The following is a 23,461-nucleotide window of genomic DNA, read 5'->3' as shown; positions in this document are numbered from 1 at the left end:
AAAAAATAAAGAAAAATAAAAAAAACACAAAAGAATAAAGTTGTTATATTAACTTAAGTATGTTGTTAAATTAACCTAATTATGTCATGTATTGGAAAATTCGACTCGTTCCACATCATTACGAAATATCGTATTCATGATCCATGGAACTAGGATTAATCTAATCTAATCTAATCTAATCAGTGACTGACTTTGCGAATATCAAATGTTTCAAATAGCTCTGAGCACTATGGGACTTAACATCTGAGGTCATCAGTCCCCTAGAACTTAAAGCTATTTAAACCTAACTAACCTAAATGGTTCAAATGGCTCTGAGCACTATGGGACTTAACATCTGTGGTCATCAGTCCCCTAGAACTTAGAACTACTTAAACCTAACTAACATAAGGACATCACACACATCCATGCCCGAGGCAGGATTCGAACCTGCGACCGTAGCAGTCGCACGGTTCCGGACTGAAGCGCCTAGAACCGCTCGGTCACCACGGTCGGCCAAGTATCAAAATATGTGACACATACTATGTGATCAAAAGTATCAGGACACCCCCAAAAATATACGTATTTCATATAAGGTGCATTGTGCTGCCACCTACTGCCAGGTACTCCATATCAGGGACCTCAGTAGTCATTCGACTTCGTGAGAGAGTAGAATGAGGTGCTCCGCGGAACTCATGGACTTGGAACGTGGTCAGGCGTTTGGGTGTCACTTGTGTCATACGTCTGTACGCGAGATTTCCACACACCTAAACATCCGTACGTCCACTGATTCCAATGTGATAGTGAAGCGTAAATGTGAAGGGACATGGACAGCACAAAAGCGTACAGGCCGACCCCGTCTGTTGACTGACACAGACCGCCGAGAGTTGAAGACAGTAGTAAAGTGTAATAGGCAGACATCTATCAGGCCCATCACACTGGAATTCCAAACTGCATCAGGATCCACTGCAAGTACTATGACAGTTAGGCGGGAGCTGATACAACTTGGATATCATGGTAGAGCGGCTGCTCATAAGCCACACATCAAGCCGGTAAATGCCAAACGACCCCTCGCTTGGTGTAAGGAGCCTAAACATTGGTCGATTGAACAGTGGAAAAACGTTGTGTGGAGTGACGAATCACAGTACACAATGTGGTGATCCGATGGCAGGGTATGCATATGGCAACTGCCCGGTGAACGTCATCTGCCAACGTGTGTAGTGTCAACAGTAAAATTCGGAGGCGGTGGTGTTATGGTGTGGTCGTATTTTTCATGGAGTAGGCTACCCCTTATTTTTTTGTGTGGAACTATCACCGCATAGGCCTACACTGATGTTTTAAGCACCTTCTTGCTTCCCACTGTTGAAGAGTGTGCTTTTAGTGGTCGTGACAGACCGCCATTGAAGAGGACTGTGACAAAAAATACGAGGATGACAGCTGCAAAAGTCACTGCAGAAAGCGATGTTACTCGCGAACCGAGTCAGCACCTAAACAACCGAAGGGAGCTACAGAAGCAGGGAACTGTCCGGCGAGCTGGAATTACAAAACCGCTCGTCAGTGATGCAAACGCCCGTAACATGAAAACGTGCCGAAGCTATAAAACGTGGACTGTGGCGCAGCGGAAGAATGCAGTTTGCTCGGATGAATCTTGTTTTACACCGTTTCCAACTTCTGGAGGAGTTTACGTCCCAGTAGTGAAACATGGCGGGTGTTCGGTGATGATTTGGGTAACCATATCATGGAATTCCAGGAGCTATATGATTACTCTGCAAGGTCGCATTATTGCGAAGGATTATGTGACCACTGTTGTTGATCAGATCCATCTCACGGTAAGTTTGTACCTAACATCACTGAGGCGAAGTTATTCGTATTCAGCTAATTTATTTCGAGTTAATTTCGAAAGGCTGGTATCGTCATCAACGTCCGCTCATGCAGACATTCAAGTAAATGGCACCATGTCTGGTGAAGTGCTCTGTTTGTAGTGTTTCGATATATTTGTACACCACTTATATATTAAGTCACATCTGTAATGAACCTTGCCTCAAAAGCGAAGTTTTGAGTCTTCATACAATGGAAGATGACATGGTAAAGAATTACTAACCCAAATCATTGTTATCAACGCTCAGAATGTATTGGTAAGATCATGTGGAAACGAATTTACAGCCAGCCGGAATGACCGAGTGGTTCTAGGCGCTACAGTCTGGAGCCGCGCGACCGCTACGGTCGCAGGTTAAAATCCTGCCTCGGGCATGGATGTGTGTGGTGTCCTTAGGTTAGGTTTAAGTAGTTCTAAGTCCTATGGGACTGATGACCTCAGCAGTTAAGCCCCATAGTGCTCAGAGCCATTTGATCCATTTCAACGAATTTACAAATTTGTAGTACAGAAAGACATTCTCACTGCAAGCAGTTGGAAACTGAAAAAGAATACGGACAGAACAAGCCGTCTTCTATTCACCCTAACGGACGATATTAGGATCTATCTTGTTGCTTTACAGCAGAAATATCTCGTCGGTAGCAGAATCCACTAGTAATGAACATCACCCGCTCACCTTTATGTAAATTTTGTTCTACGTGTGTAAAGCTGCATTAATGAGTGTGGCAATCAGCTCCATAATCTTTGAAAGAATTGAAAGGCCGGCCGCGGTGGTCTAGCGGTTCTAGGCGCGCAGTCCGGAACCGCGCGACTCCTACGGTCGCAGGTTCGAATCCTGCGTCGGGCATGGATGTGTGTGATGTCCTTAGGTTAGTTAGGTTTAAGTAGTTCTAAGTTCTAGGGGACCGATGACCACAGATGTTAAGTCCCATAGTGCTCAGAGCCAATTGAAAGGATTATAAATGAGATGTGGATGAAATAGTTCTGGTTCCATGTGTGTTGCAACGAGTATGGAAGAAATATACTGCCAGAACTCACGGTGAGCCGGTGTGGACGTATTCAGTAACTTGAGAAAAAGAAAATGTGACCAGCAAAGAATAGGAACTACAAAACACAAACGATGGGCTGGAACTATCTGTTGTTCCCCTTGCCTATGAGATGTAGGCTCTACTGCATAACGATACGTCAAAGGAGAAATTTGAATTGACTCGGTCTTCATTGAAACAAAGAAAATATCTCCAACAGAGAGACTATTGGATTCAGTCAGAGAGTCCTGGTGCACCGTTAACATGCAAAGCATTTTACTGTCGTAAGGTAGAGCCAGTGTCTGGTCTTGAACTTACTTCGAGCTCGTTGTTGTCTACGCTTCCCGGGGACCTAACGTATTGCTGGACCTGCACTATAATGCTTCAGTTTTTGAATCTGTGGTTTTCTCACACTCTATACATCGGACACAGTGGTGCAGAAGTATTTGGGAGCCTTTTCATTCAAAACAGTTAAGTATCGGGACAATGGTCTTTTAAATAACTCTATACAGTAAAAAATTAGAAATAAAATTTTAAAAAGTGGAAGACCAAGAACGAGTTGCTAGGATTTAGAAAGGGGTAAGATGGTGATGCAATCATTCACCCCTACTGTTCAATCTATACAGTGAAGAAGCAATGACGGAAATAAAGCAAGTTTCAGAAGTGGGATTAGAATTCAGGGTGAAATGGCATCAATGATCAGATTCACTGACCACGTGGCTGTTCTTGGTGAAAGTTAAGAAGAATTGAAGAAGTTATTGAATAAACAAAACAGGCTAATGGAAACGTAATATGGACTGAGAGTTAACCGAAAAAAGACAAAATTAATGAGCAGTAGCAGAAATGAGATTAGCGACACTCTCAATATGAAAAATTGTGACCATGAAATAGATGAAGGGAACGAGTTCTGCTACTTTTCAAGAAAAATAACGCATGACGGATGGAGCAAGGAGCGCATACAAAGCACTAGCGCAGGAAAAAAAGGATGCTCCTGGCCAAAAGAAGTTTACTAGTATCTAACATCGACATTAATGTGAGGTACAAATTTCTGAAACTGTGCGTTTGCAGCTGAATATCGTGTGGTAGTGAATCATGGACTGTGGAAATCGAAGCATTTGAGATGTGATTCTACAGACGAGAGTTGAAAATTTGGTGGACTGATAAGATAAGAAATGAGTAGGGTCTCAACAGAATCGGTGAGCAAATGACCATACATAGTAAACTGACAAGTAAAACAAACAGGGTGATCGCACATGCATTAAGACGTCAGGGAACAACTTCCCTGGTACTATACAGAGAGTTGTAGAGAGCGAAAAAGGCAGAGGAAGACAGAGATTAAAATATATACAACGAATAATTCATTACTTTGAGTGCAAGTGCTACTCAGAGATGAAGGGGTTGGTCCCGATCCTTGCCTGACTTAGGTAGGCCACAATCACTACTGAGTTGGCGACTTGTCTCAACCAGCTTTCAATATTTTCCGACATGTGATGTTTTGTATGAAGGTACCTTTTCTATTGCTTACTCTTCGGCAATACGGTATTCAAGCAAGCATCTCTTTTCGAAAGGTAACTACAGACGTCCTGGTATCAGGCTTCGCTATGAAGACGATACTAGTTTCCGCTTCAAATAGCAAATGGATGGAATGAAAACCTAAATAAATGAATGAATGTGCCGCATGATTCTGCTGACATACTGCTTTTCGCCAAAGATCTTCGAGAATGGAAAACTACAGTTTACGGCTCACACAGTCCTGCTGTTACCATTGTACCGGCGTGCGTCGAGAATTGTCAGAGAAAGTCTGACAGGAGATATTTTTATTGTGTTCGTCATAAACATCCGCTTTGAGCAGTCTTCACTGCCGTGTGCGAAGTAGAGCGTCCGTTATCGTCCGAATCTGTGTAGGAGTATAACAACGGAATGGGAAGAAAATGTTTGGAGAAACTGTTTGCGTGCAGCCGCTCACGGAATCAGTGTTGGAAAGTGCAGTTCCTTGCAACCTGGAGGGACAGGTTACACTCGAGGAGTAGAAAATTGGTCATTATTCCGTGGTAACTGCTTCGTTACCTAATCGTCTTCATTCAGGTAACTACAAAGGTAATGTTTAGGTTTTATTACACTTCCTTCAGTTGCTGTTAACTGTTTCGAATAGTGGTGTACAGTACGCCTCATATGCAGAATGAATCCAGTCTCAGAGATCGATAAAATATTGTTAGAATTGCCTCACTCAAAAATCGACCGAGGGGAAATTTGAGCGATCAGACGGACAGATAGGAGATTAACATTTTGGGAGCACACTAACAGAGTACGCTACTTCATGTATCCGCTCCTGAGGACTTTGGGCTATCGGTGGACATTAATTTCGGAAAACAGATTATGTTTGTAAAATTGTGCAATGTAAGGTGTCGTTCATGTGAGAGCGGAAAAACTTTCACAAATTTCTATCACCGCTAAATAGTATACTGTACGCACTAGCCCGCAGAGCGAGTTTGTATAGTGGTTAGCACACTGTACTCGCATTCGGGAGGACGGTGGTTCAAATCCGCTTCCGGCCACAGTTTCCTTAAATCGCTCCAGGCAAATGCCCAGATGGTTCCTTTGAAACGGCACAGCCGATTTCCTTTCCCATCCTCAAGACGTTACTCGATGTCAACGAGACATTAAACCCCAATTTTCTTACCTTCCTCCCTTAGCACTAACCTACTCTGACCAATGGACAATAAAGACAAATAGTAGTGAAAGAACAAGAAGGAAGTGCTCCTATTAAAGAGAGTGTAAGCAGGGATGTGCTCTTTCGCCTCACTGTTCAGCCTATACACAGAAGCAGCAATGACGGAAATAGAAGGAAGTGTCAAGAATAGAACTAAAACTCAAGGTGAAAGGATATCAGTGATAAGACTCACTGGTGAGATTGCCATACTCAGTAGTGAAAATGAAGAAGACTTACTGGACCTGCTGAATGTAATTAACAGCCTGATGAGTACAGAATATCGACAGAGAGAAAATCTAAGAAAGACGACAGTAATGGGAAGTAGTAGGAATGATACCAGTGAGAGACTTAACATCAGGATTGGTGATCGCGAAGCAGATGAAGTTAAGGAATTCTGCTATTTAGGCAGTAAAACACTCTATGGTGGACGGAATAAAGAGGACTTAAAAGCAGACTAGCACAGACGAAAAAAGCATTCCTGGGCAAGAGAAGTGTACTAGTAACAAACATAGGCCTCAGTTTGAGGAAGAAATTCCTGAGAATGTGCGTTTGGAGTACAGCACTGCATGTTAGTGACACACGGACTGTGGGAAAACCGGAGCAGAAGAGAATCTAAGTGTTTGAGAGGTGGTGCTACATTAGAATATTGAAACTTAAGAGTACTGGTAAGGTAGGGAATGACGAGGTGCTCCGCAGAATAGGTAAGGAACGGAATATAAGGGAAACTGACAAGAAGGATAGACAGTATGATAGGGTATCTGTTAAGACTTCAGGGAATAACTTCCATCGTACTAGAGGGAGTTGTAGAGCGTAAAAACTGTATACGAGGACAGAGACTGGAATATATCCTGCAGATAAACGAGGACGTAGATTGCAAGTACTACTTTCAGGGCTGGCATAGGAGAGGAATTCGTGGCGGGCCGCATCAAACCAGTCAGAAGCCTGATGACTCAAAGGAAAAAAATTGCAACCAAATTAGCTTGAACCGTACCATATGCTTAGATATGCAAATGTTGATTATTTCAGTATTTCAGCCCAAGCACACGAAGTAGATTGGGTTAACACATACAGCGGATTTCTCGTTTAGATATGATATTTGAATGTGTGTGAAAAGGTCGTTTTAGGAACGTCTACCACACATGTCAGAATTCGACTGCGGCAGGATCAAGACTTACGAGATATCGGTTTATCGCTCCTCGATATTGTTGCTTGCAATTTTCGGGATCATTCGCGTATAGAATCGATGGGGCCAAGAGGGCCGTACTGGACATCATGCAGAAACTCAACGGACGCATGCGACTAGCGCACGAGGGGTAGACATACATCTTGATCGGCCATGCTGGTCGTACAGCCATATCACTTACTTTGGGGATATGGGGACTTGTATACACGAAAAAAGTATCCACAAGGACATTGAGACTTTGTCTGGAGCTACACGGAATCTCGGCTTCTCTTGAGGCAGCAGCAGAGAGAGGCGAGCCGACGATGATACGTCCAACGACAGCAGTGGACAGTAGAGAGGCGCCACGCCGTCTTTCCAGAAGAGTCGCGACTGTGCATAGAGCGTTCCCATGGACTTGTGGAAACGGCCGAGCAGAATGAGCGTTGCGAGATGGCATTTGTCACCGTCAAGTGGGTCAAGCGCTTGGCGAGATGCCATTGATAATGGGTGCCGTTGGGTACGCAACGAAAACATCTCTGGTTCCCATAGCTGATAATTTGGACAGCAGCGTTCTTGACATGTTACGGTTAATTCCCTATCTATATCTATGTGTACATCTACATGATTACTCCACGATTCACAATTTAGTGTCTCGCAGAATGTTCATCGTACCACCTTGAGCTATTTCTCTATCGTTACACTCTCGCACAACGCCCGGAAAAAATGAAAACTTAAATCTTCCCGCGCTAGCTCTGATCTCTCTTATTTCATTATGATGATCATTCCTTCCTATATAGGTGGGCGCAACAAAATATTTTCGCACTCTGAGGAAAAACTTGGTGAAAAGAGCCTGCCGCATCGAATACCGCCTTTGTTTTAACGATTATAACTTCAATTCGCGTATCATATTCGTAGTGCTCTCGCCCCTATTTCGCGAAAGTACAAAATGGTCTCCGTCGATCCTGTCTAATGGAGATCCCACACCGCACAACAGTACTCCAGAAGAGAAGGTACAAGCGTAGTGTGCACAGTCCCTTTAGGAGACATATTGCATTTCTCAGTGTTCTGCCAATAAACAGTAGTTTTTGATTTGCTGTACTCACGACATTATCCTCGTGATCGTTCCAAGTTAAATTATCCGTAATTGTAATCCCTAACTATTTATTTGAATTTACACCATTTATATTTGTTTGACTGATCGTGTAACTGTAGCTTGACAAATTCCTTTTGGTGCTCACGAGGCTGACTTCACACTTTTCATTATTTAGAGGCAGTTACCACTTTTCTCATCATACAGATATTTTATCTAATTGTTTTGCAATTTGTTTCGATCATCTGATGACTTTATAAGACGATAAAAAACAGCACCATTTCCAAAAAAAATCTGAGAGTGCTACTCAGATTGTCTCCTGAATCCTTTATGTAGCTCGGGTACGGCAGAGGAACTATAACTCTTCCTGGGGGATTTGCATCTGCTTTACTCGATGACTTCCCATCGGTTACTACAAAGTGTGGCTTGTCTGAGAGGAAATTGCAAATCCCATTCTTCTAAATCTCCGTGATGTGATGTTTCAACAAGATAAGGCGAGACATGTTGCCCGTATTGTGCTGACCGAAGCCGACACGGAGGATATTCGACTGTTTCCCTCGCCAGCGAAATCATTGGATCCCTCACCAATTGAAAACAACTGATCATAGATTGCCGATAGACTGACACTCCACCACGCCGTAATCTCAGATATTGATTAACTTTAAACCTGTCATCCACTATAAGCATGACTCAATGCCCAATCGGGTTCGACACGTAATTGCAGCTAAAGGAAGAAACTTTGTATAGCGCCAAACCACCTACAACAAACCATGCACAAGCATACCTGTTACCACAGTTTTGATGTTCAGCAGAATACGATATACAAACAGTTAACATACGATAACACAGAATAGAGCTTTATACAGTTCATAGGCAGTTCACGCCATCGGCTTCTTTCCGTTAGGACAATTGACGGCTGTGGCAGGTTCGAATCCTGCCTCGGGCATGGATGTGTGTGATGTGCTTAGGTTAGTTAGTTTTAAGTAGTTCTAAGTTCTACGGGACTGATGACCACAGATGGTAAATCCCATAGTGCTCAGAGCCATTTGAACAGGCTGAATTTGTCTGTTGACTGACGGAGACTGCCGACAGTTTAAGAGGGTCGTAATGTGTAATAGGCAGACATTTATCCAGACCATCACACAGGAATTCCAAACTGCATTAGGCCCACTGCAAGTACTATGACACTTAGGAGGGAGTCGAGAAAACTTGGATTTCATGGTCGAGCGGCTTCTCATAAGCCACACATCACACCGGTAAATACCAAACGACGCCTCGCGTGGTGTAAGGAGCTTAAACATTGGACTATTGAACAGTGGCAAAACGTTGTGTGGAGTGACGAACCACGGTACACAATGTGGCGATCCGATGGCAGGGCGTGGGTATGGCGAATGCCCGGTGAACGTCATCTACCAGCGTAAAATTCGGAGGCGGCGGTGTTATGGTGTGGTCATGTTTTTCACGAAGGTGGCTTGCACCCTTTGTTGTTTTGCGTGGAACTATCACAACACAGGCCTACATTGATGTTTTAAGTAACTTCTTCCTTCCTACTGTTGAAGAGCAATTCGGGGATGGTGATTGCATCTTTCAACACGATCGAGCACCTGTTCATAATACACAGCGTGTGGCGGAGTGGTCACACGACAATAACATCCCTGTAATGGACTGGCCTGCACAGAGTCCTGATTTAAATCCTATAGAACATCTATGGGTTGTTTTGGAACGCCGACTTCGTGCCAGTTCTCACCGACCAATATCGATACTTCTCCTCAGTGCAGCACTTACTTTACATAGCGAGCAACGTGGAGCTCGGGGGAGTTCCACATTCTGTGACGATGCATGGATGTCTAACACCTTGGCTCTTACTCGCGATTTCAGCGTTCTTCAACCACTTTCCGTAGAGTTCCTGGTAATCCATCAAGGCAAGTGGGACTGCAGCCGGATACGATGTACTTGAATAATGATAACAAAACCAGCGGCTGTATTTGAATCTTCGTCGTTTTCTTCCTCTTAACACATGTTACCAGTTTCTACACTAAATGGTGTCATCTTCGTGCCCCAAGCATAACCTGCCATCCACAACCGTTTCCATGTGCAATGAACAGAGTCGTATGCAGCGGGCCAAAATTAACTGGACTGTGTACCTTCTGTGGTAACAATAACAACTCTGTGTGTCGTCTGACCACGGTGGGCTTATTGTTGCCACGGAAGGTACAAAAAAAGCACTTCGTCTTCAGGTCACAAGTGGCCCATCGGGACCATCCGACCGCCGTGTCACGCTCACTATGTATGCGGATAGGAGTGGCGTGTGGCCAGCACACCGCTCTCCCGGTCGTTACGATGGTTTTCTTTGACCGGAGCCGCTACTATTCGGTCGAGTAGCTCCTCAATTGACATCATGAGGCTGAGTGCACCCCGAAAAATGTCAACAGCGCATGGCAGCCCGGATGGTCACCCATCCAAGTGCCGGCCACGCCCAACAGCGCTTAATTTCGGTGATCTGACGGGAACTGGTGTATCCACTACGGCAAGGCCGTTGCCCCACGGAAGGTACACAGTCCAGTTAATTGTGGCCCACTGCATACGATTCCGTTCACTGCATATGAAAACGGTTGTGGATGGCACATTATGCTTGGGACCTGAAGATGACAAAATTTGGTATCGAAACTGGTAACATGTATTGAAAAGAATAAAAGACGAATATTCAAATACAGCCGCTGGTTTTGTTATCATTATTCAAGTACTTTCCACAGTTTCTAACGAGTAGCATGCATACGGCCAATCATCTTCGACGCATTCGAGATGCTTGCTCCTAGGCAACGGATCTCTATGTCAAAATCGCTTATATCAGTCGTTTTCCCCATTTGCGACCCGTATTGTCTCTCTAACGATCCATCTTTTGTGTCTGTTTTACTTACATTCTTTTCTTACAGTGTCACGTGCCGACGAAATCACAAGGTAATATTAATCTCGTGATGGGTTGTGTTTATAATGCTTCGGCTCCTTCGTATACATAGGAGAGAGAGATAAACCCAGAATAGGAAAATCCGTTCAAATTTTCCCTGCAATTATTCCTTCAGGAAATGGAAGAAAATGGAGAAAATAAACAGTATATTCCGGAATTTTCGTGAAGGTAATTAGGGAAACGATGGAAAATCAAAATCACTGTGGCTGGAAGGGTACCTGAAAATCATTTAATCAGAAAACTAGTCCACTGTTTGAACCACTTACTCTGTCACCCAATGCGCCATCTTGAAATCTTATTCTAGAGTGGTACTAAATGCCTACCAAAAGGTATTGTATTATAACATCGAGGAAAAGCTAGAGCTGATTAATGGATATGTGTCTAGTATGGATGAGACTATGTCATGAGTATATTCAATGATTTACAAAGTACAGGACGCACAAAAATAAACTGCCCTCAGCTGAATACCTAGAGCCAAACTTTCGAGTGATACCATACGAGCTGCCTATATTATGTTCATTTTATTTTTTCAATCACAAACATGCATTCAGCAGTAAGTGGGCTTAGGTACACTAATATCGGTACACGCGGAACTGTGGTACTGGAAATCAGACGTAGCTGAGAACGTAGTTATTGAGAGCACTATCTGTGGCATTTTGAAGACGACTGGTCCTTTACTTATTTATACTCAAGGTTGAAATGTTTCGTTCAGTAATTCGGTAACACCGCAGAAATACGAAAGGAAAACAGTGGCCGCGTGGAGTGGCCTATGTCACGGACTGCGAGGCCCGTCCCGTAGGAGGTTCGAGTCCCCCCTTGGGAATGGGTGTGTGTGCTGTTCTTAGCATAAGTTAGTTTAAGGTAGTGTAAGTAGTGTGGAAGTCTAGGGACTGATGACCTCAGCAGTTTGGTGCCTTAGGAATACACACACATTTGAACATTTCGAAAACAGTATGTTGGAAGTGGTGGATGTTCGTGAGATGAAAAAGGAATGTATTCTTTTAAGCTTTACATCCGTGATGACTGGAGAACTCCACAGCTCTTGGCAATTATAATGATAACAATAAAACGGCAATCAACAGGAACTTTGTTTAGTAAACGACTTGCAGGGTGAGAAGTATTGAACTACATGAAAAAAATATAAATTAGTTGCAAACTACGGCGTGCACATACTTTATTTAACATGTAAACGGCACTACTAATATTCGGATTTAGGTTATGACATGTTCAATATGCCTGCTATCATTGGTGATAATGTAGCGCAGATGAATAGCGAGATGCTACAAGACCCGCTGGAGTGTCGGAACATCGATGCCCTCGATGACCTGAGTGTTTTCATCTCAGCAATGGCTTTGGGGTTATTGCTGTACACCTTGTCTTTAATACAGCTGCACATAAAGAAGTCACATATGTTCAGACCCGGAGAATGTGGCGGCCAATCGAGGCCGATGCCAACGGCCTCTGGGTACCTCAGAGCCAGAATGTGATCACCAAAGTGCTCCTCCCATACAGCAAACACTCTCCTGCTTCGATGGGGCTGAGCTCCGTCTCGCATGAACCACATATTGTCCGAATCAGGGTCACTTTGGATAATGGGGATGAAATCATCTTTCAAGACCTTCACGTACCGGTCAGAAGGCACCGTGACAACAAGGAATATCGCATCGATTATTCCATGCCTGGACACTGCACACCACACAGTCACGGTTGAGGGTGAAGAGACTTCTCGATCGCGAAATGCGGATTGTCAGCCCCCAATCGCGCCAATTTGTCTTTTTGGCGAACCCATCCCAATGAAAGTGGGCTTCGTCGCTAATGTGAATGTGCTTACTAAATCCCATCAAACTCCGAGGCCAACCGTGCAGTATGAACGTCCTAACTCAAACCGTTCGGAAATTATGACAATTTTATTTCGTATAGTTCAATAATTGCCACCCTGAATTCACTGGTATTTAGTTTCGCAGCACCTATTTTCAGAGAGCGACATACATTTATTTTTCGGAATTACCTTCTGAGACTGTCCGCAAGTTATTGTGGAGTTTGGAAAGCTTTTTGTATCTGTTGTTGTTGTGGTCTTCAGTCCTGAGACTGGTTTGATGCAGCTCTCCATGCTACTCTATCCTGTGCAAGCTTCTTCATCTCCAAGTACCTACTGCAACCTACATCCTTCTGAATCTGCTTAGTGTATTCATCTTTTGGTCTCCCCCTACGATTTTTACCCTCCACGCTGCCCTCCAATACTAAATTGGTGATCCCTTGATGCCTCAGAACATGTCCAACCAACCGATCCCTTCTTCTGGTCAAGTTGTGCCACAAACTTCTCTTCTCCCCAATCCTATTCAATACTTCCTCATTAGTTATGTGATCTACCCATCTAATCTTCAGCATTCTTCTGTAGCACCACATTTCGAAAGCTTCTATTCTCTTCCTGTCCAAACTATTTACCGTCCATGTTTCACTTCCATACATGGCTACACTCCATACAAATACTTTCAGAAATGACTTCCTGACACTTAAATCTATACTCGATGTTAACAAATTTCTCTTCTTCAGAAACGCTTTCCTTGCCATTGCCAGTCTACATTTTATATCCTCTCTACTTCGACCATCATCAGTTATTTTGCTCCCCAAATAGCAAAACTCCTTTACTACTTTAAGTGTCTCATTTCCTAATCTAATACCCTCAACATCACCCGACTTAATTCGACTACATTCCATTATCCTCATTTTGCTTTTGTTGATGTTCATCTTATATCCTCCCTTCAAGACACCATCCATTCCGTTCAACTGCTCTTCCAAGTCCTTTGCTGTCTCTGACAGAATTACAATGTCATCGGCGAACCTCAAAGTTTTTATTTCTTCTCCATGGATTTTAATACCTACTCTGAATTTTTCTTTTGTTTCCTTTACTGCTTGCTCAATATACAGATTGAATAACATCGGGGAGAGGCTACACCCCTGTCTTACTCCCTTCCCAACCACTGCTTCCCTTTCATGTCCTTCCACTCTTATAACTGCCATCTGGTTTCTGTACAAATTGTAAACAGCTTTTTGTATCTATAAAATAATATTTTCACAGCCTTAGTAAAGTGTATTTTCCAATATTTCCTGACAGCGTGCGTTTCGGCAGGATTTCGCTATCATCAGGCGCCTTATTGTTATTTATGCATGGGCTGCAACAATTACTGTTACTTAAACTTCAGTTGTAACAGGTACCTGACGATCATAGCATGCTGCCGAAACGCGTCATGACAATAAATATTGGACAATGTACGTGACTGAAACTGAAAAAGTGTTTAAGTTTCGGAATACTGTCAGAGATCTCTAAGGATTCCATGAAACATAGAAAAATTAAGGATTTCTGTATTGTTTTAGGAAACGCATGATTTATCCCCATGTAAAGTACGTAATTTGCAAAGAAATGTGTGCGTCGTTTGAAGTTCAGCTCAGATCTGAAATGAACCATTCATTAGACGGAATTGTGACGTACTGCAGAATTTATTTCTATTTTTTCAGAATCACGCAGTAATTACATGACAGCGACGACGAGGTAAAGTGTAGTTAAATCACATCTAGCAACAAAATGCAAAATATGGTACATAGTGCCTTAAAATACCGTGGAATGGAACTGAAAACTCAAGGGAAAACAAGACATTGGTTTCCAAAGTTTAAAAGAAACATAAAAGGAAACGAATGCATTCATTATTACTTCCCACACTGAACAGGTCGCAAGCTGATAAGACGAATAGCCGTGGTATTGTTTTAGGAGATGCACAGTTTCTCTTGATGAGGAAAAAATACGTAAGGTGCACAAGACATGTATGTCTCTACCTGAAGAAGAGCCCAGGTCTGAAATCAACGGTAGCATTGTGATCTATTACAGTATTTATTACATTTGTGAATAGTCATGATGTGCACAATAACTGTACGACCAGTTTCGATCAAACAAGAAAACATCCTCAAGTGTCGATCCAGAACAACGTGTACGTAAAACCTCCGAGTGCAGGAAAGCAACCGTCTCACACATAAAGTGTGTAATATGTTGATGGCGCGAAGTACATGTCTGTTCGTTCCGTTTCAAGCTAATTAGACGACAGTAACGATGAAGCAGTACTGAAGTAACGACTTACCTTAGGAGAGAGGTTAAAAAAGACAAATCTACGTTTATAGCCATAGTAAACATAGCGAAAGCTCCTGACAGTGTTCGATTACATTCTATGAACTTCTGAAGCTACCAGGGTAAAATTAAGGGAGAAAAAGTTATAATAAAGGGAAAAATGATTATTTGGAACTTGAACAGTAACCAAGCTGCCCTTATAAGTGTCGAAGTACATGAAAGCGAAGTCATGTTTCAGAAGACAGTGAGACAGAGCTATGGCCTATGTCCGATGTTATTTAATCTTCATGCTGGGCATGTAGTAAGGAAACTAGGGAGAAATTTGGAGAGAGAGCTGAGGTTCAGAGAGAAGAAATGAAAACTCTGAGGTTTTCCGATGACATTGTAATTCTGTTCTAGGGGAGGGGGGGACTGATGACCTCAGAAGTTAAGTCCCATAGTGCTGAGAGCCATTTGAACCATTTTTTTTGTAATTCTGTGACGGAGCGTAAAGGGCTTAGAAGAGCAGCTGAACGGAACGGATTGTCTCCTGAAAAGAGGTTACAAGATGTACATCAATAAAAATAAAACATTAGAAATGGAATGTAGTAGAATTAAATTAGACTATGCCGAAGTTGTTGGATTTAGGAATGAGATACAAACGAGTAGTTGATGAGTTTTGCTATTTGGGCAACAAAATAACTGATGATGGCCGAAGTAGAGGGGGTGTAACACACCGAGTGGCAATAGTAAGAAAAGCACTTCCGAAAAAGAGGAATTTGGTGATATCGACTACAGATTTAAGAGTTAGGAAGTCTTTTCTCAAGTGGAGTGTGGTTTTTTACGGAAACGAAATTTGGACGATAAGCGATTCAGACACGAAAAAAACAAAGGTTATGAAATGTGGTCCTGCGGAAGAATTTTACAAATTAGGTACTTAGCTCGAATAACTAATGAGAAGATCGAGGAAAAAAGAAATTTGTTCCACAACTTGATTAAACGTAGGGATCGGATGTCAGGACACATCTTGAGACATCAAGAAATCATCGATCTGGTAAAGGAAGAAAGAGAGGGAAATGTATATTGGAGAGGGAGAGCAAGGTATGAATACAGTAAACAGATTCAAATTTAAGTAGGTTTCAGTAGTTATGTAGAGATGAAGAGGCTAGCACAATAAATACTAGCGAAGAGAGCTACGTAAAATCAGTATTCAGACTAAAGTCCACAGCAACACTGACAATGACAAGAAAAAGTCTGTTAAAGTCATATCGGGCAATAATACACAAACCTGTTTTCACAGTGTCTTAAAATATACTGGAGTACTAATGAAAAATCAATGAAAAGTAGCAGACAGGTTTCCGACGTTTCAAACTGTGATAAAAGAGAACAAGTCTGTTATTTTTATCCTTCCGCCACACTGAAGATACCAGCAGTACCGATGAGAGGAATAGCACATGTCCACAATTAGCAAGGTGATATGTCCTGACAGATTAAATGCATGTGCCGGACCGAGATTAGAACCCGTGACCTTTACCTTTCTTGGTTAAGTGCTCTACCAACTGAGCTACCCTCGATCCATGATCCGTCCTCACAGCTTAACTTCCGGCAGTACCTCTTTCCTATCTTCCGAACGTCACAGAAGTTCTCCTGCGAAATTAACGGGACTAGCAACTTGTCTTCACAATATCCTTCCTCCACGAGTGCTAATGTTGCAAGTTTCTGAGGAGAACCTCTGAGAAATATTGAGAGTAGGAGATGAGGTACTGGTCGAAGCACCGCTGTGCGATGTGCTTCGGTAGCTCAGTTCATAGAGCACTCAACACGCGAAAAGCAAATGTCCCATGTTGGAGTCCTGGTCCGCCACATAACTTTGACAATATATACTGGATAATGGCAGCATCAGTCGTAAAGATTAAAATCGTTTATTTTACAGACCGATTTCGGTCACTGTGCGACCATCTTCAGTGCTAAAAATCTTTTGTAATTTTAATACGGAAGCTGGTCGCACAGTGACCGAAATCGATCTTTAAGATAAACGATTTCAATATTTACTACCGATGCTGCCATTTATCCAAAATACATGTCTATTGGCAATACGACAACGTAATTTTGATCTTGCCAGTAAGTTTCGTATCAGCGCACATTCCTCTGCAGACTGAAAAATTCATTCTGAAAATTAGCAAGCTCTTCGCGTGTATTCCTGAAAAGCCGTCATTACCTTACTTCTGTATAGTGGAGTAAGTTGCAGCTAACGGCCGCACAGCAGGCGAGTTCTGGCGGTCGCTCCAAACTGGAAGGAGATGCGGCGCTCTTTGACGTCGTAACTGTACTCCCGAGCGGCGGCGCGCACAGTACCGGTGACAGGAGGCGGGGTGGCGCAGCTGCTCAGTCACATCCGTGGAAGGCGTCAGCGGTGCGCGGCGCCGTTGTGCTGTCTCCGGAGGAGTGCCGCGGCGGCGCGGGTGAGCGGCCGAGGCCGCAGCTTTCTGGGTCAGCCCTTCCCCCTCCCCCCCCCCCCCCCCCACCACCATCTACGCCCTGAGGGCAGATCCGCCTCTGCCGTATCAGGGGCGCCTCCGCGGCGGTCACGGCCGCCTCCGGGAATACCCTGCCTGTCACCGTGACGTGCGCCCTTTCAGATGAATGATACGCACGCAAGCTTTTAGCTACATTAGTTATAATGACATCACACAAAAACTGCGTTCCACATTTGTTCAGATTACTGGCCATCAACACACACGACTTTCCATTCTTCGGAACTACTTGACGAGTTCCTCGAACATTTGAACTTTAATTAAGGCCCCTGGTAACTATCAAACTTGTTTGTCAAATGCGCTGTTTCCTACACATGGTTTTGTCAACAAACTCCCAGACGTACCTGTAAAGTTCGTCAAATTTAACCTCATTTTTGATCAGCTATCGTTCTATTGGGAATGGCTACCAATGCAGACAAAGCGTTTCTTGCATTGACTTTTGAACTATGTATAAAGAAGACAGATAACAAGACGCTGATCCAGTGAATGGTTGGATCTGGGAGATAAGATATACAGTACCAAAGAAAATCTAAACAATTTTCATTAAAACATCACAGCGTGGGATCGTAGTGTCACATCGTCCATAGAAGAAGCAGAGAGCTTCGTATTCTTCATTTTATTGCGGTCCCGCTTGTATGGTGTGCGTAGAATATTCATTTTCTTCTTAACCTCTTCCATCGTAATATGTGATTGGGAAAGATGCGACACCTTTACTACTTCGATAGTTGCTACTGCTGTGTTGTTTTACCCTTGACCATAGTTTCCACAACTACGGAAACTCGAGGCACAGTGACACACACTGTTAAAGAAACCTCTTTCTCACTAAACATGCGTGGAGAAACATCAACACAGACAACGCCCGCTATCTTGTCGAACTGATCGTCAACCAAAATTTCTCTCAGATACATTTTGTGTTTGAGAGACAAGTGAAAAGAAATCCGCACAATGCCAAATAAAATACAAAACTGGTCAATATTGACAAATTGTCCGACATTTTATAGGGGTATTAAGAAGTACAGATGGATCCCCACGCCATTGCGAGTATAGAAAACGCACGCATACTGCCCTTATAACTATATCGGTATTTCTTTTTTACTTTTTTTTGTTCCTTACTGATGTTCTCTCTCTACTTCGGACGGAGCCAAAACTGTATCCAAAACCCTCATATGAGACTCCAGTTTGTACACCACATTGGACACCTACATTATGTGATGAAAAGTATACGGGCACCCCCCAAAACATACGTTTTTCATATTAGGTGCATTGTGGTGCCACCTACCGCCAGGTACTCCCTATCAGCGGCGTCATTATGAGAGAGCAGAATGGGGGTTTTCCGCGGAACTCACGGACTTTGAACGTGGTCAGGTGATTGGGTTTCACTTGTGTCATACGTCTGTACGCGAGATTTCCACACTCCTAAACATCCTTAGGTCCAATGTTTCCGATGTAATAGTGAAGTGGAAACGTGAAGGGACACGTACAGAACAAAAGCGTACAGGCCGACTCGTCTGTTTACTGATAGAGAACGCCGACAGACCATCACACAGGAATTCCAGACTGCATCATGATCCACTACAAGTACTATGACAGTTAGGTGGCAGTTGAGAAAACTTGGATTTCATGGTAGAGCAGCTGCTCATAATCCACACATCTCGCCGGTAAATGTCAATCGACTCCTCGCTTGTTCTAAGGAGCGTAAAAATTAGACGCTTGAACAGTGGAAAAACGTTGTGTGGAGTGACGAATCACGGTACACAATGTGGCGATCCGATGGCAGCGTGTGGGTATGGCGAATGTCCGGTGAACGTTACCTGCCAGCATGTGTAGTACCAACAGTAAAATTCTTGGGCGTGGTGTTGTTGTGTGGTAGTCTTTTTCATGGAGGGGGCTTGCACCCGTTGTTGTTTCGCGTGGCGCTATCACAGCACGGGCCTATATTGATATTTTAAGCACCTTCTAGCTGTTGAAGAGCAATTCGGGGATGGCGATTGCATCTTTCAACACAATCGAGCACCTGTTCATTATGCACGGTCTGTGGTGGAGTGGTTACATGACAATAACATCCCTGTAATGGACTGGCCTGCACACTGACTTGAATCCTACAGAACACCTCTGGGTTGTTTTGGAACGCCGACTTCGTGCCAGGCCTCACCGACCGACACCGGTACCTCTCCTCATTATAGCACTCCGTGAAGATTGGGCTGCCATTTCCCGAGAAACCTTCCAGCACCTGAGTGAATGTATGCCTACGAGAGTGGAAGTTGTCACCAGCGCTAAGGGTGGGCCAACACCATATTGTATTCCATTATTACCGATGAAGGGCGCCAAGAACTTGTAAGTCATTTTCAGCCACGTGTCTGGATACTTTTGATCACATAGTGTATACACTTTACTAAATATGAGAGTTTCTTTTGAATAAAGTTGTAAAATTGCTTGACGTTAGATGGTTAAATATTGGTTCCAATGTTATGAATTATCAGTGTAACTTTTCAAAAAACACCTCTGGTCCAGTACAAGCCCAAATAACTGTGTTGTTACTTTTGCCTGCCAGGTTGTTTCAAAATAAATAATTTTATTATTCCGTGAGATTTCGGGCTTGAAGCCAGATTTCGACATATTTCAGTTCACAAACATACAGACATCATTAGGTGAATGTTTCACTCCGTAGGCTCCAGGAGCAAGTCGCTAAACAGTTTCGTAGGCGCATGCATACAGGTTACCGCTATACGAGCGCCATCTGTAGAGTGTAGCGTACTCTTTGAATATTGCTCTATCTGCTACGCACAGACGCATTCGTGATGGCCGTTGTTCATGCTCGTTCTCTCATATCACGGGCCAACGGAGTTAAAATTCTGGTCTCACCAACTAAAATTAACTATCACTAGAGATGTCGTTGAGGGTAAAATATTTACTTTCTGAAGACATTAAATAAATCACATACCCAGCAGAAAGTCTCCATTGCAATTAATAACATCTACCGTCAAATGAATTTCCACACTTACTTCGATAACTGAATCCCAGAAGAAGTTCGTTGTGGGCAGCATTTCCTTAGCAGCAGCATAGAATATCTTGTGGAGGTACAGTGTTTGGCTATGGTTGAGTACTCTGCTGCGGAGAGCGACTGTGACAATTATGTTTCATATGCCATTCACGTACTCTGAAAGTGGCCTGACTTATGTAGGCTTTGGCAAATTGGTAAGGTATTTTGCGGATTCCAGCCTTCTGTAAACTCATGTCATCCTTTATGGAACCGAGAAAGATCTTTGTAGGTGGCCGGAATATTACTTAACATAATGTTTTCATAGGATTCTGCCTAATTTCGACGATATAGAGCCAATATATGGCAGGACTGCACTGCATTTGCACAACTCCTTCTACACTTGATCTTGTGAATGATCACATTTCTTCTTCCTTGTAGCTATGTTAGTCTGACGTGGAGAAAATCCGTTGTCTTTCAACATGGATTGTAAATGTCTCACTTTCTTTGCAAGGCTATCTTTGTCAGACACAACATGTGAAAGATGGCGGTGCCTTCCAGACAGGCCACTGCTGTGTTAATACCTGTCAAACGCCTCTCCTTTCATTTTGTTTTAGTGATTGTCATACAATTTCATTCGCCTTTGGTCTATCTAAATTTTCCCTGATTGATGTTAATTTGATGGACCATTAGGGTTGTCGTAAACCACTGACTGATGTCAAGGTACTTGCATGACTTGAGTAGCAGTAGTAGAATTAAACTCGGCTCTAGAGACAGATTTTATGATGTTGGGGGTGACCATTGCATTAGGGGCAGCTTCAGAACTTTCCCCGAAAGCAAGCCAGTTTACGGACTCCTTTGGAGTCACCAAAACAGGCTGTGGGCCTAACAGGGCAGTGGTTTATGGGCTGCCATTCTGGCGGCCTGCCTTGTTCCGCTAGCGGCCAAGCAAGAGGGTGGGAACGCTGTGGCTGAAAGCGAAACGACACCTCTTTAGAAACTGGCGGCGCCTGGCTTCCTGGCGCCGGCCTAACTGCTTTATTAGCAAGTGGACGTGGTGTGGGAGTCTGGTCACCTTATTCTGTGTGCGGGTCCAAGTAAAGGAGCGTTTGGGTGGCGCCCGGCTAATGCGTTTATTACAAGAACATCGTACTTCCAGATGTCGCGTTTCTTAGATGCCGCTGCGCTCAGCCGAAACGGCGGCCACTGAATCATTTTATGGACGACATGGAGCTTGTTTTCACTAAGAAGCGTCCCTCATCTTGTGAAATGCGCCAGTGTTTGGCTGCAGGACTTCCAGGCATCGTGTGCTGTTTTTCCGGAGAACAGAATGTGTACTTCACTGCAGTGATTGGTTGAGGAAGATCAGGTCAGTAAAAGTCTACTAATACCAATATTACTGGTCCCTGTTTTGATCACAACCGAGGTAGATTCTTCTTACACATCGGTCATGGGCCTGAAAATTACGTAGTAAAACGCTGAAACTGGTTGCCAAATAAAATAAGGTTGGAAATTTGACGGCTGATAGGTGTTTCATTTGACATCCTCTGACTTCCAGTTGGTGTGGTGAATGGAATCTAGCACTAAATGTGGAAAAATGTAAGTTAATGCGGATGAGTAGGAAGATCAAACCTGTGATGTTCGAATAAAGTATTACTAGTGCCCTACTTGACACAGTCAAGTCGTTTAAACGTCTGGGCATAACGTTGCAAGGTGGTATGAGGTGGAAAGATCATGTGAGAACTGTGACAGGAAAGGCAAATGGTGGACTTCGGTTATTGGGAGAATTTTAGAAGAGAGTGGTTCACTTTTAAAGGAGACCACATATAGGACGCTGGTGCGAGCTATTCTTGAGTACTACTCGAGAGTTTGGGATACGTACCAGGTCGGATTGAAGGAAGACATCGAAGCAATTGAGAGGTGGGCTGCTACATTTGTTATAGATAGGTTCGAACAACACTTAATTTTTACGGAGATGCTTCGGGATCTCAAACGGGAATTCCGGAGGGAAGACAACGTTCTTTCCGAGAAACACTATCGAGAAAATTTAGAGAGCCGATATTTGAAGCTGACTGCCAAAGGATTCTACTGCCGCCAAGATACATTTCGCGTAGGGACTATGAAGATAAGACACGACAAATTAGGGTTCATTTGCGAGTGGAACAGGAAAGTAAATGATAAGAAGTGGTACGGGGTCACGCCGTCTCGCACCGTCTTGTGTTTTGGGGAGAATCGATGTAAATGTAGACGTGATTTCTGACTTAAATCAAACGTGTTTTCTGAAAAGTACACAAAAAACTCCGAGCAATACATGAAGGAATGTTAAGGTGGGAGTAATATTTTCAATTTACTATCATCGGTTTCAGTCATTTTTGACCGCAACGTCCAATATATAAACGTCGGGGCGCCATCCTTTATTAAACAAAAAAGACATAAGGCAATCAGATGTGCTATGCCCTAATAAAAAGTATTGCCTCGTAACTTATCACTCCTCATGGTAATTAAGCAAAAAGCCACTTTGTCCTTCATTTACAGCTCGCAAATCTGCTCCTCTATGCCGAGACATCGCTTGCAGCATGTCAACATTAATCACTTGAACAGCATCTTCAATACTCCACTTCATACATCTATTTTACTGCTAGTCCTTCAATCGTTTAAATCCTCATTTTCATAATTCAGTGTCCAGAAAAATCTCGTTACTCCGTCTCTCTCTCTCTCTCTCTCTCTCTCTCTCTCTCTCTCTCTCTCTCTGTCTCCCTCCCTCTACTTACTGTTTTTCAACTGTTCTTTCCTTTCATTTAACACAGTTATTAATCTCTCTTGGTATAGCACTGAACAACACAAATAACACGTTTACAACATTTACATACAAACATACAGTTTCACATATTTCAGGTAACAAAGCTAATATACTCTGACGATCCAAAACATTTCGATCACTGCCCAGCGCAAGGTTGAATGCCTCATGGCGGTGTTGCGGGCACGTGACGCAGTAAGGAACGAATGTAAGCGGAAGAGAAACGAATGGACAGTCATTATAGTGAAGATATGGG

At 43.3% G+C, this 23,461-nt stretch overlaps 1 protein-coding gene and 1 pseudogene across 1 annotated transcript in view; both read right to left on the bottom strand.

The window, feature by feature from the left end:
* LOC126175035 (apolipoprotein D-like) overlaps window positions 1-23,461 on the bottom strand; it is a 90,159-nt gene that overhangs the window by 34,819 nt on the left and 31,879 nt on the right. The gene's annotated exons all lie outside the window — the stretch shown is intronic.
* On the bottom strand, window positions 10,260-10,377 carry LOC126100004 (5S ribosomal RNA; annotated as a pseudogene).

The sequence above is a fragment of the Schistocerca cancellata genome, chromosome 1 (genome assembly GCF_023864275.1).
Source record: "Schistocerca cancellata isolate TAMUIC-IGC-003103 chromosome 1, iqSchCanc2.1, whole genome shotgun sequence".
NCBI classification, from domain to species: Eukaryota; Metazoa; Arthropoda; class Insecta; order Orthoptera; family Acrididae; genus Schistocerca; species Schistocerca cancellata.
The sequence above is the reverse complement of the archived record's forward strand: the minus strand, read 5'-3'. Positions and strand labels throughout refer to the sequence as shown.